Source organism: Macadamia integrifolia, unplaced genomic scaffold (assembly GCF_013358625.1).
Source record: "Macadamia integrifolia cultivar HAES 741 unplaced genomic scaffold, SCU_Mint_v3 scaffold448, whole genome shotgun sequence".
Taxonomy (NCBI): domain Eukaryota; kingdom Viridiplantae; phylum Streptophyta; class Magnoliopsida; order Proteales; family Proteaceae; genus Macadamia; species Macadamia integrifolia.
Window position 1 is genome coordinate 373,609 of NW_024870451.1, and position 11,461 is coordinate 385,069.

General features: G+C 38.9%; 2 non-coding genes across 2 annotated transcripts; both read right to left on the reverse strand.

The window, feature by feature from the left end:
* Positions 1-595: 595 nt before the first annotated feature.
* On the reverse strand, positions 596-702 carry LOC122068651. Its single transcript, XR_006137219.1, has one exon. It is a non-coding gene; the product is annotated as a small nucleolar RNA R71 (small nucleolar RNA).
* An 8,800-nt stretch (positions 703-9,502) lies between these two features.
* Positions 9,503-9,609, reverse strand: LOC122068648. Its single transcript, XR_006137216.1, has one exon. It is a non-coding gene; the product is annotated as a small nucleolar RNA R71 (small nucleolar RNA).
* Positions 9,610-11,461: the final 1,852 nt, after the last annotated feature.

Below are 11,461 nucleotides of genomic sequence, written 5' to 3' on the forward strand. Positions count from 1 at the left end.
AAAAATAAATAAATAAAAAAATCAAAAAAATCAAAAAAATCATCAAAAAGTTTTGCTATCCATTCTTTTGTGCTTGTCTTACTTTAGTTGTGGAAAGTTTTTCTGTTGCATGAGTGTTAAGTGGGTACGTAATACTAAGAATCGGTTAGAAAGAAGAGATCCAACAAGTAGTGACCCTATACGTTTGCTCTCTCTAAAACCCTTCAATATGGGAGACCAACAGCAAAACCCTTCACCTAAATCTCTGAAAGATAGGTTCTACCCTGCTAGAACAGCCCAACCTTCCTGTATAGTTCTACCACAAGCCCAGGGCAATAATTTTGAACTCAAATCTCAATACATCACTATGTTGTCCCACTTCCATGGGTTGACCTCTGAGGATGCATACCTATTTCTAAGGGAATTTAAAAAGGTATGTGTTCTAATTAAGATCCAACAGTTTTCTGATGATGCTGTTAAGCTTAGGTTTATCACTTTTGCATTGAAAGACCAAGCTAAGAAGTGGTTGTATGGATTACCCACAAATTCCATAACCTCATGGGAACAGTTCACAGTTGTCTTCCTTAAGAAGTTTTCCCCAACTCACAAGACCAATAAGCTTAGAAGTGATATCCTTCAGTTTAGGCAAAAGCCTAGTGAGTCATTTTCCAAACTTATGGAGAGATTCAAGGATCTACTCCAAGAATGCCCCCACCATGGCCTAGACCTATGGCATTTATGTCAAATAATTTATGAGGGTATTGATTACCCAACTAAACAAATGATAGAATCTATGTGCCCTGAGGGATTCACATCCTTTACAGATGAAGAAAAGGCATGGGAATTCTTACTTGACTTAGCTGACAAAACCCGTGAATGGGAATCAACCCAAGAGAGTGAAAGAACTATAAGAGGAAAAGGATATTTTGTGGATGGGATAGTAGCCAAGGAAGCCCATTTGGATATCCTAATCAAGAGGATTGAGGCTATTGTTCCTAGAGAGTCATAGAAGAATGCCCTAACACCTCTGGGGGCACTTCTAATGATAGTGTTAATGCCTTATACCAGAATAATCCATATAGTAACACATACAATCCAGGATGGAGAAATCACCCAAATTTTTCTTGGAATCAGGGCAACCAAGCAGGACCTTCCAATTTCTATAATCAAGGTCAACCTGGACCCCAAAGGCCTCCCTTTGCACAACAATCTTTTTCTCAAAATACTTTTCCTAGGTCAAATGTAGGACCTCAGGCGAGTTTTCCTAGGGCCCCTCTTCTATCATCTTATCAGCAACCCCCTGGGTTTACCAACACTGGAGAGGCAAGTAGAATAAATGACTTGGAAAAAAATATGGCCCTCCTCATGACAAGCCATCAAAATCTTACGAGAGAACTTACCCAAGTTGTCTCAATTATGCATGAGAGGAAGAAGGGAACTTTACCCAGTCAACCAGAGCCTAACCCTAGGCATCATCAACCTGTTAGTTTACAAGGACCAACTAATGCACCACTGAATATAGTACAAGGTCAGACTCAATAAGGGCCCTCTAACCAATGTAATGTTGTTTATGCCCTTAGGAGTGGTAGAGAGTACCTACAGAGCTTTCCTAAATCTTCCCCATCTATTACTCCTGTTAACTCTTCTTCAGTTGAGGACACAAATGTGCCTCTTGTTTCAGGTTCGTTTGATGAACCTAAAGATTTTTCTGAAACTAAAGATGATTTGGTTGAGGAAACCAAAAATGATTCTTCTGAACAGGGGCAAATCCCTAACAGTCCTTATGTTCATCCTGTCCCATTTCCTAATCGCTTGGTAAACAAAAAGAAGACTGCTTCCATGGACAAAATTTTAGAAGTCTTCAAAAAGGTAGAAATAAACATCCCTCTTTTGGATGCCATATCCCAGATCCCCACCTATGCAAAGGTACTGAAAGGTTTGTGTACTCACAAACGTATCACTAGTGTGCCCAAAAAGGCGTTCTTGGCAGGTAACATTAGTTCCATAATTACTCAGCCTATAGCAGCCAAGTATAAGGATCCAGGGAGCCCTACCATATCTTGTGTCATAGGTAACACCTATATTGAGCATGCTTTACTTGACCTTGGCGCAAGTGTGAATCTTTTACCTTACCATGTGTACAAGCAACTAGGATTGGGAGAATTAAAAGCCACTGGAACTACTCTTCAGTTGGCAGATAGATCTGTTAAGATTCCTAAAGGGATGGTTGAGGATGTCTTACTAAAGGTGGGGGAATTTATTTTCCCTATTGATTTCATTGTGTTAGATACTAAGCCCTTCTCAACCAAGGATGAGATCCCAATAATTCTAGGAAGACCATTCTTGGCTAGCAGTAATGCATTAATCAATTGCCGGAATGATTTCCTAAGATTATCTTTTGGTAACCAAACTGTTGAGTTTAACTTGTTTAGGATTGGCAAGCAACCACATATGGAAGAAGAGATCAATATGCTTGAGGATTTTCTGGATTTTTCCTATGATTTAGTTACCAACTTTGATATTGATTTTGATTCAGAATTCCAACAGTATATGGATGAGTTGGATGATAAGAGTGAAAATTTCTTTTCTGAAGTCTTGAGTCTTCACACACTTGTGGAGCCCTTAGGACCCCTTTCCAATTCCATTCCCAAACCTTCCATAGTTGAGCCCCCTAAGCTAGATCTTAAGGAGTTGCCATCTAATTTGAGATATGCTTTCCTAGGGCCTGACCAGTCTCTTCCTGTAATAATTTCTTCAAATTTGACTTCTAGCCAGGAAGAGGAGTTACTTAAAGTGTTAAAAGATAATAAGGAAGCCCTAGGTTGGACCATGGCTGATATCAAGGGTATAAGCCCTTCCATTGTGCAACATCATATACATCTTATGGAGGATTCCAAACCATCCACGGAACCCCAAAGAAGAGCTAACCCAGTGATGATGGAAGCTATTAAGAAAGAGATCCTAAAGTGCTTGGATCATGGAATAATTTATCCTATTTCTGGCAGCCAATGGGTAAGCCCAGTTCATGTAGTGCCTAAGAAGTCTAGTGTGACTGTAGTTCCTAATGCCAATAATGAGTTGATCCCTACCCGTGTCCAAACAGGATGGCGTGTGTGCATTGACTACAGGAAATTAAATGCGGCAACCTGGAAGGACCACTTCCCATTGCCATTCATTGACCAGATGTTAGAGAGGTTAGCTGGACATGAATACTATTGCTTTCTTGATGGATATTCCGGCTATAACCAAATCCCAATTGCTTTAGAGGACCAACATAAGACCACTTTTACATGCCCATATGGAACATTTGCTTACAGGCGTATGCCCTTTGGGCTTTGCAATGCCCCTGCTACGTTCCAACGATGCATGATGAGCATTTTTTCTGACATGGTCGAAAAATTCTTAGAAGTATTTATGGATGACTTTTCAATTCATGGGAATTCCTATTCTGAATGTCTTCATCATCTTTCCCTAGTTTTGAAAAGGTGCATATCTAAGAATTTGGTTTTGAATTGGGAGAAATGTCATTTTATGGTTAAATCTGGTATTGTTTTAGGCCATGTAATATCCAAGGAGGGAATTAAGGTAGATAGAGCCAAAGTGGATTTAATTGATAATTTACCACCTCCTCAATCTGTTAAGGATGTTCGGTCTTTTCTAGGGCATGCAGGCTTCTACAGAAGGTTTATTAAGAACTTTAGTCAGTTAGCCCGACCTCTCACCTCATTACTTGTCAAAGATCAGACTTTTGAGTTTTCCAAAGAGTGCCTAGAATCCTTCAAGCAACTTAAGAAGGAGTTGACCAATGCACCCATTGTTCAACCACCTGTTTGGACTGAACCTTTTGAACTGATGTGTGATGCTTCGGATTTTGCCATAGGAGCAGTTTTAGGTCAAAGGATTAATAAGTTGCCCACTGTCATTTACTATGCTAGTAGGACCTTAAATGATGCACAACTCAATTATACAACCACTGAAAAAGAATTTTTAGCTGTTGTGTTTGCATTAGAAAAGTTTCGGTCTTACTTAGTTGGTTCACATGTGGTGGTGTATACTGATCATTCTGCCCTCAGATACCTAGTTCAGAAGAAGGATGCCAAAGCCCGTCTCATTAGGTGGGTTTTACTTTTGCAAGAGTTTGATTTAGAAATTAGGGATAAGAAAGGAGTTGAAAACCTAGTTGCAGACCATTTATCCCGGCTTCCCAATTCCTTGACTGTTGATTCTCCAGTCAACGAGAACTTTCCAGATGAACAATTATTTGCAATGTCCAGTGAACCATGGTTTGCTGACATTGTCAACTTCTTAGTTTCAGGTGTGACTCCGGATCACTGGTCCACCCAAGATAAGTATAGGTTTCATTCCCAAGTTAAGCACTTTTTCTGGGATGATCCTTATTTGTTTAAGATATGTCCATATCAGATTATCCGACGATGTGTTCCTGATCATGAGCAACATTCTATTCTCTCTTTTTGTCATGATCATGCATGTGGTGGACACTTTGGACCTAAGAAGACTGCCGCAAAGGTTCTCCAATGCGGATTTTATTGGCCCACTCTTTTTAGAGATGCTTTTGATTTTTGCAAGGCTTGCCCTGCCTGCCAGTCTTTTGGCCGTATCAATAAAAGGAACATGATGCCCCTCAACCTTATTTTGGTAGTTGAGATCTTTGATGTATGGGGCATCGATTTTATGGGACCATTCCCTAATTCCTTCGGGAATTTGTACATACTTTTGGCCGTTGATTATGTTTCTAAATGGATAGAGGCCATACCTTGTAAATCTAATGATCACAAAGTGGTGGTCCAGTTTCTCAAAGAGAACATTTTTTCCCGCTTTGGTGCACCACGTGCAATAATTAGTGATAGGGGTACTCATTTTTGTAATCGGCCTTTTGAGACCCTAATGAAAAAGTATGGGATCACTCATAAGTTATCTACCCCTTATCACCCCCAAACTAGTGGCCAAGTGGAGGTGTCTAATAGGCAGATCAAACAAATCTTGGAGAAAACTGTTAATCCCAACCGTAAGGATTGGTCCCTTAGGCTCATTGATGCCTTGTGGGCCCATCGGACTGCATTCAAGACTGACCTTGGCCAGTCTCCCTACCGTTTAGTGTATGGGAAAGCTTGTCACTTACCAGTTGAGTTGGAGCATAAGGCCTTTTGGGCCATTAAGAAGCTTAACTTTGATTTGTCTGATGCGGGAATTCATCGTAGGCTCCAACTATCTGAGTTGGAGGAACTTAGGAATGATGCCTATGAAAGTTCTAGAATTTACAAGGAAAAGACCAAAGCTTTCCATGATAAACACATTCTGCGTAAATCTTTTGCAATTGGTGATAAGGTCTTATTGTACAACTCTCGATTGCATCTTTTTCCTGGTAAGCTTGGATCCCGATGGGATGGCCCATTTATTGTTCATAATGTATATCCCCATGGGGCTGTGGAGATTTTGAATCCAGGAACAGGGGTAATTTCGAAGGTTAATGGTCAGCGTTTGAAACCGTTCCTCGAGTTTCCCACTACTAGTAGTGAAGAGGTCATGGATCTCCATGAACCTCTTTACACTGATGACTAATTTTTAATCAGGTATGACCCCCTTGCATTGTCTTTGCTTTTAATTTTTTCCATGCATTGAGGACATTGCATGACTTAAGTGTGGGGGAGGGAAACCAGTTTTTATTTTTTATTTTTTTTTCACTTTGTTTTGTTTGTTTTTCTTTTTATTTTTTGAGCTTGCTAAGGATGAAGTCCTACTTTGGCTTTTGGCTAATGATCATACCATTCGGTTGCTTGATGTATGAAAATAAAATTTTTGATTAAGGTACCCATTTTGAACGTATAAAAACCCTGTTGAGAAGAAAGAAACAAGCATGTGTCTTGAGATGGGACTTTCTTTTGAAAAATAAGAGACCCCTGTTTTATGGTGATGGACCATATGTAAGTCTGTGGGTTCCTTGTACTTTTGATTTGGAGTTGAGACCTTCTTTTTAATTTGGCATGGGTTGACAAATGCACAATTTTAAATGAAATGTGAAATGTGGTATAAAGAAGAATAAGAGTTGATTCCCTTGGAACTAGACAGGGCATTGCGCCTCAGGAAGCGTGGTGTCTTGATCGAAATTCCTTGGGAGGAAACTTCTGAAGTAACTCTAGCATCACTGCCTTTGTGGACATATGCAAAAAGTGAAGCTACATAGTAACTTGGGTGTCTGGTGTTTGCTCCACCATGTCATTCAGGCCAAAAGTAGTGGAGTAGAATAGAGTTTATTAGTAGAAAAAAAAAAAGAGAAAAAAAATGTGCAAATGTCATTATTGCTTGGTAACATGTTTGGTCAAAAACACTCCAACGCCTTAGTCATTGGTTCCCTATTTCTTCACAAGTGGTTTTGCCTTAAGATAAGGATGTTTTGGAAGAGACGAGGTGAGTTCCAAATTAAGAAATATGCTAGTGCCTGGAATTGATAAAGGGTAATAAAAGTTCAAGTGTGGGGGTCCCTTGTAAGAGAAATTATCTTTGCTCCGGATCGGTATGAGCCTTACCTTTAGCCAAAGTTGGGATTTGTTTATTCTGAATTTTGGGTGTATATTCACTGCAAACACCCACGAGACACAACTCGTCCACTAGGGGTGACCTAGGGGTTTAAAGGCTTGTTGCACATGCTAAGTGCAACCGTGATTCCTACGAAAGTGAGTTAGGTTTTTTTTATCTTTATTCTTTTTCTTTTTGTTTTGCTCGAGGACTAGCAAAGTCTAAGTGTGGGGGAATTCTGATGAGCACATTTATGTGTGAAATCTAGGGTAGTAAAACATGCATTTTACATATTTAGAATGGAGCTACCTTGGGTTTTACTCTCTTTTTGCAGGTTTTATATTTTCAAGGCCTTAAGGACTATCGGGAGCTATATCTTCAATTTTACACGTAAAGAGGTCCTATTTCTTTCCATGGTTGCGAAGAGGATGAAATTCTGAGCAAGATGGACGTGTTCAATTAAAAGTACACATTCGTTTGGTCACCCGTACAAATGATTATTCTTTTTCGGGTCAGAAAAAGAATAATGGATCAGAACTGAACCGAGATGCAGAACCAGCCCGTTTGCAATTGTCCCAGAGGTACAAGGAATACTCCAAATGCCAACAAGGATCGATGGACCACATCCTTAAGTGATTAAAGATTTGTTTTTGGTAACAACAGCTACCTAGCTTAGTTGGTGAGCTATGGTGTACAAAATTCCCTTGCTCACCAAGAGGTCTCAAGTTCGAATCTCATGGTTGTTTTTTTTAGAGGATTTTGTTGAAGATTTCCTGCTTTTCACTCACTTAAAGCACTAAGGGCATGGAGGGGATTTCCACATCAAATTAGAAGCAAGCAAAATCGTGGAAGCAAGAAGAGAAGAAAAAAAAAAGGAAAGAAAAAAAAGGGAGAACCAAAGATTGTCCAAATCTTCTCTCTCCTCCACATCATCACCAAACCTCCACATCATCACCAAAGATTGTCCAAATCACACAAAGGAAGAAAAAAAAATCGTCCCTAGGAGAGAGAAAAAAAGAAGAAAAATAAATTAGAAAAAAAAAAGGAAAGAAAATAAGCAAAAAATTTTAGGAAATTTCTCAAAATTTATTTCTCTCTTCTCTCTCCTCCATCTTAGCACTTTTGGACTCAAAAGATCTCACAATCAATTGTGGGTTTCTCTCTTTTAGGAAAGAGAAAATTGTTACCCTACCTCTCCATTCCCTATAAATACAACTCATGTAAGAGGAGGAGACACAATTCATTCTTCTTCTAGTTTTTTTTAGTTGCTCTCTCTCTCTCTTCTCTCTCTCTTTAGTTCTAGTTCTTCTCTATTTTTGCTTTAATCACTTTTGTAATAGTTTTTTTTATGTCAATTAATGCAAGCACTCTTTTATTTTTATTCAGTTCTTTTTATGTTTATGATTTATGCAATTGAGTTGTAATTTTTTAAGTTATAGTTCTAGGCTTAGATCTAGGTGACAAGATCACGAGCCGTGGAGCAATTTTTTTTCAAGTTCAAGCATTGATTCAAGTAAGTAGGCTCCTTCAGTAGTCTTCTCTCCCCCCTCTCATTCCCTCTTCTGACTACCTTTTCTTTCTTAATTTAGGATTTTAATTTCAGTCGTTACATTATTGCTATCCCTTTCCCCCAAGGTTCATGGCTAGTGTATGTGTTGGCTTTGCCCCTCCTAGCCATAGAACCATCAATTTATTGCTTTTATTTTAATTGTCTCACTTTCTCTAAAGCCATGTAGAATAATCCTTGTAGGAGTGACTCTCTGGTCAAGTGGGGAAGCTCATATTATGATGCATCCCTCGGGCTAGGTAGAGAAACCTACTTGTAAGTCTCTCTCTAGCTTTATCCCCTTTCTTTTACTTTATTTTTATTTCAACATTTTTTTCCTTTATTGTTTTTTTTTTAATTGCGTGGGTTGTTTATTTTCAGTTATTTATTTACTTAATTTTAATTGCGTTGCTTGCGTCTTTAAATTCTTAGATGAGGAATGGTTAGGACGTTATTTTAGATACATATGTTTAGGACGGTCATTAGAATTAGATCACAACCATTAATCAGTTCACTTTTGCATTATTAAAAGAAAAAATAAATAAAGTGATTGCTCTCCCTGTGCTCGACCAGTAGCTACACTGATCCGTATGCTTGCGATTACATTTTAAAATCTCAAACAAGTTTTTGGCGCCGTTGCTAGGGAGACAGTTCCATATTATTTTTCATTTTCTTTTAGTAAATCAGAGTGCTTTGTTTGCTTTGTTTTGTTTTCTTTTTCTTTTATTGAATTCCTGAGAAGAACAACTTGTAATAATAGTTGTATCGGTGGAGGTGGCAATGCCTCACAGTATGTTAAAGACAGGTTTCGCCCTATAGCAGTACCTCAGGAATTGACCTGAGCAACCCCGGATCCCTGTCGGTAAGCTCCCAAAAAGCCAAAAACAAAAATCAAAAGGTTTTGCTATCCATTCTTTTGTGCTTGTCTTACTCTAGTTGTGGGTAGTTTTCTGTTGCATGAGTGTTAGGTGGGTACGTAATACTAAGAATCGGTTAGAAAGAAAAGATCCAACAAGTAGTGACCCTATAAGTTTGCTCTCTTTAAAACCTTTCAATATGGGAGGCCAACATCAAAACCCTTCACCTAAATCTCTAAAAGATAGGTTCTACCCTGCTAGAACAGCCTAACCTTCCTGCTTAGTTCTACCACAAGCCCAAGGCAATAATTTTGGACTCAAATCTCAATACATCACTATGTTGCCCCACTTCCATAGGTTGACCTCTAAGGATGCATACCTATTTCTAAGGGAATTTGAAGAGGTATGTTTTCTAATTAAGTTCCAACAGCTTTCTGATGATGCTATTAAGCTTAGGTTTATCACTTTTGCATTAAAAGACCAAGCTAAGAAGTGGTAGTATGAGTTACTCACAAATTCCATAACCTCATGGGAATAGTTCACAGTTGTCTTCCTTAAGAAGTTTTTCCCAATTCATAAGACCAATAAGCTTAGAAGTGATATCTTTCAGTTTAGGAAAAAGCCTAGTGAGTCCTTTTCCAAACTTATAGAGAGATTCAAGGATCTACTCCAAAAATTCCCTCACCATGGCCTAGACTTATGGCATTATGTCAAATAATTTATGAGGGTATTGATTACCCAACTAAACAAATGATAGAGTCTATGTGCCCTGAGGGATTCACATCCTTTACAGATGAAGGAAAGGCATGGGAATTCTTACTTGACTTAGCTAAAAAAACCCGTGAGTGGGAATCAACCCAAGAGAGTGAAAGAATCATAGGAGGAAAATGATATTTTGTGGATGGGATAGTAGCCAAGGAAGCCCATTTGGATAGCCTAATCAAGAGAATTGAGGTTATTGTTCCTAGAGAGCCATCATCAGTCAATTTGGTTAAGATTTGTGCTTGGTGCCAGTCCCCTAAACATGTCATAGAAGAATGCCCCAACACCTCTGGAGGCACTTCTAATAATAGTGTTAATGCCTTATACCAGAATGATCCATATAGTAACACCTACAATCCAGGATGGAGAAATCACCCAAATTTCTCTTGGAATCAGGGTAACCAAGCAGGGCCTCCAATTTCCATAATCAAGGTCAACCTGGACTCTAAAGGCCTCCCTTTGCACAATAATCTTTTTCCCAAAATACTTTTCCTAGGTCAAATGTAGGACCTTAGGCTAGTTTTTCTAGGGCCCCTCTCCTATCATCTTATCAGCAACCCCCAGGGTTTACCAACACTGGAGAGGCAAGTAGAATAAGTGACTTGAAAAAAAATTTGGCCCTCCTCATGACGAGCCATCAAAATCTTATGAGAAAACTCACCCAAGTTGTCTCAATTATGCGTGAGAGGGAGAAAGGAACTTTACTCAGTCAACCAGAGCCTAACCCTAGGCATCATTAGCATGTTAGTTCACAAACACCAACTAATGCACCACTGAATATAGTACAAGGTCAGACCCAATAAGGGCCCTCTGACCAATGTAATGTTGTTTATACCCTTAGGGGTGGTAGAGAGTACCAACAGAGCATTCCTAAATCTTCCCCATCTATTACTCCTATTAACTCTCCTTCAGTTGAGGACACAAGTGTGCCTCTTATTCTAGGTTTTTCTGATGAACCTAAAGATTCTTTTGAAGCTAAAGATGATTTGGTTGAGGAAATAAAAAATGATTATTCTGAAAAAGGGCAAATCCCTAATAGTCCTTATGTTCATCCTATCCCATTTCCTAATCGCTTGGTACACAAAAAGAAGACTGCTTCCATGGATAAAATTTTAAAAGTCTTCAAAAAGGTAGAAGTGAACATCCCTCATTTAGATGTCATATCTCAGATCCCTGCCTATGCAAAGGTACTACAAGATTTGTGTACTCACAAATATATCACTAGTGTGCCCAAAAATGCTTTCTTGGTAGGTAACATTAGTTCCATAATTACTCAGCCTATAGCAACCAAGTATAAGGATCCAGGGAGCCCTACCATATCTTGTGTCATAGGCAACACCTACATTGAGCATGCCTTACTTGACCTTGGTGCAAGTGTGAATCTTTTACCACACCATGTGTACAAGCAACTTGGATTGGGAGAATTGAAAGGCACTAGAACTACTCTTCAGTTGGCAGATAGGTCTGTTAAGATTCCTAAAGGGATGGTTGAGGATGTCTTACTAAAGGTGAGGGAATTTATTTTCCCTGTTAATTTTATTGTGTTAGATACCAAGCCCTTCTCAACCAAGGATAAGATCCCAATAATTCTAGGAAGACCATTATTGGCTACCAGTAATGCATTAATCAATTGCCAGAATGGTTTCCTAAGATTATCTTTTGGTAATCGAACTGTTGAGTTTAACATATTTAGGATAGGCAACCAACCACATATGGAAGAAGAGATCAATAATGCTTGAGGATTTTCTGGATTTTTCTGATGATTTAGTTATCATATTTGATA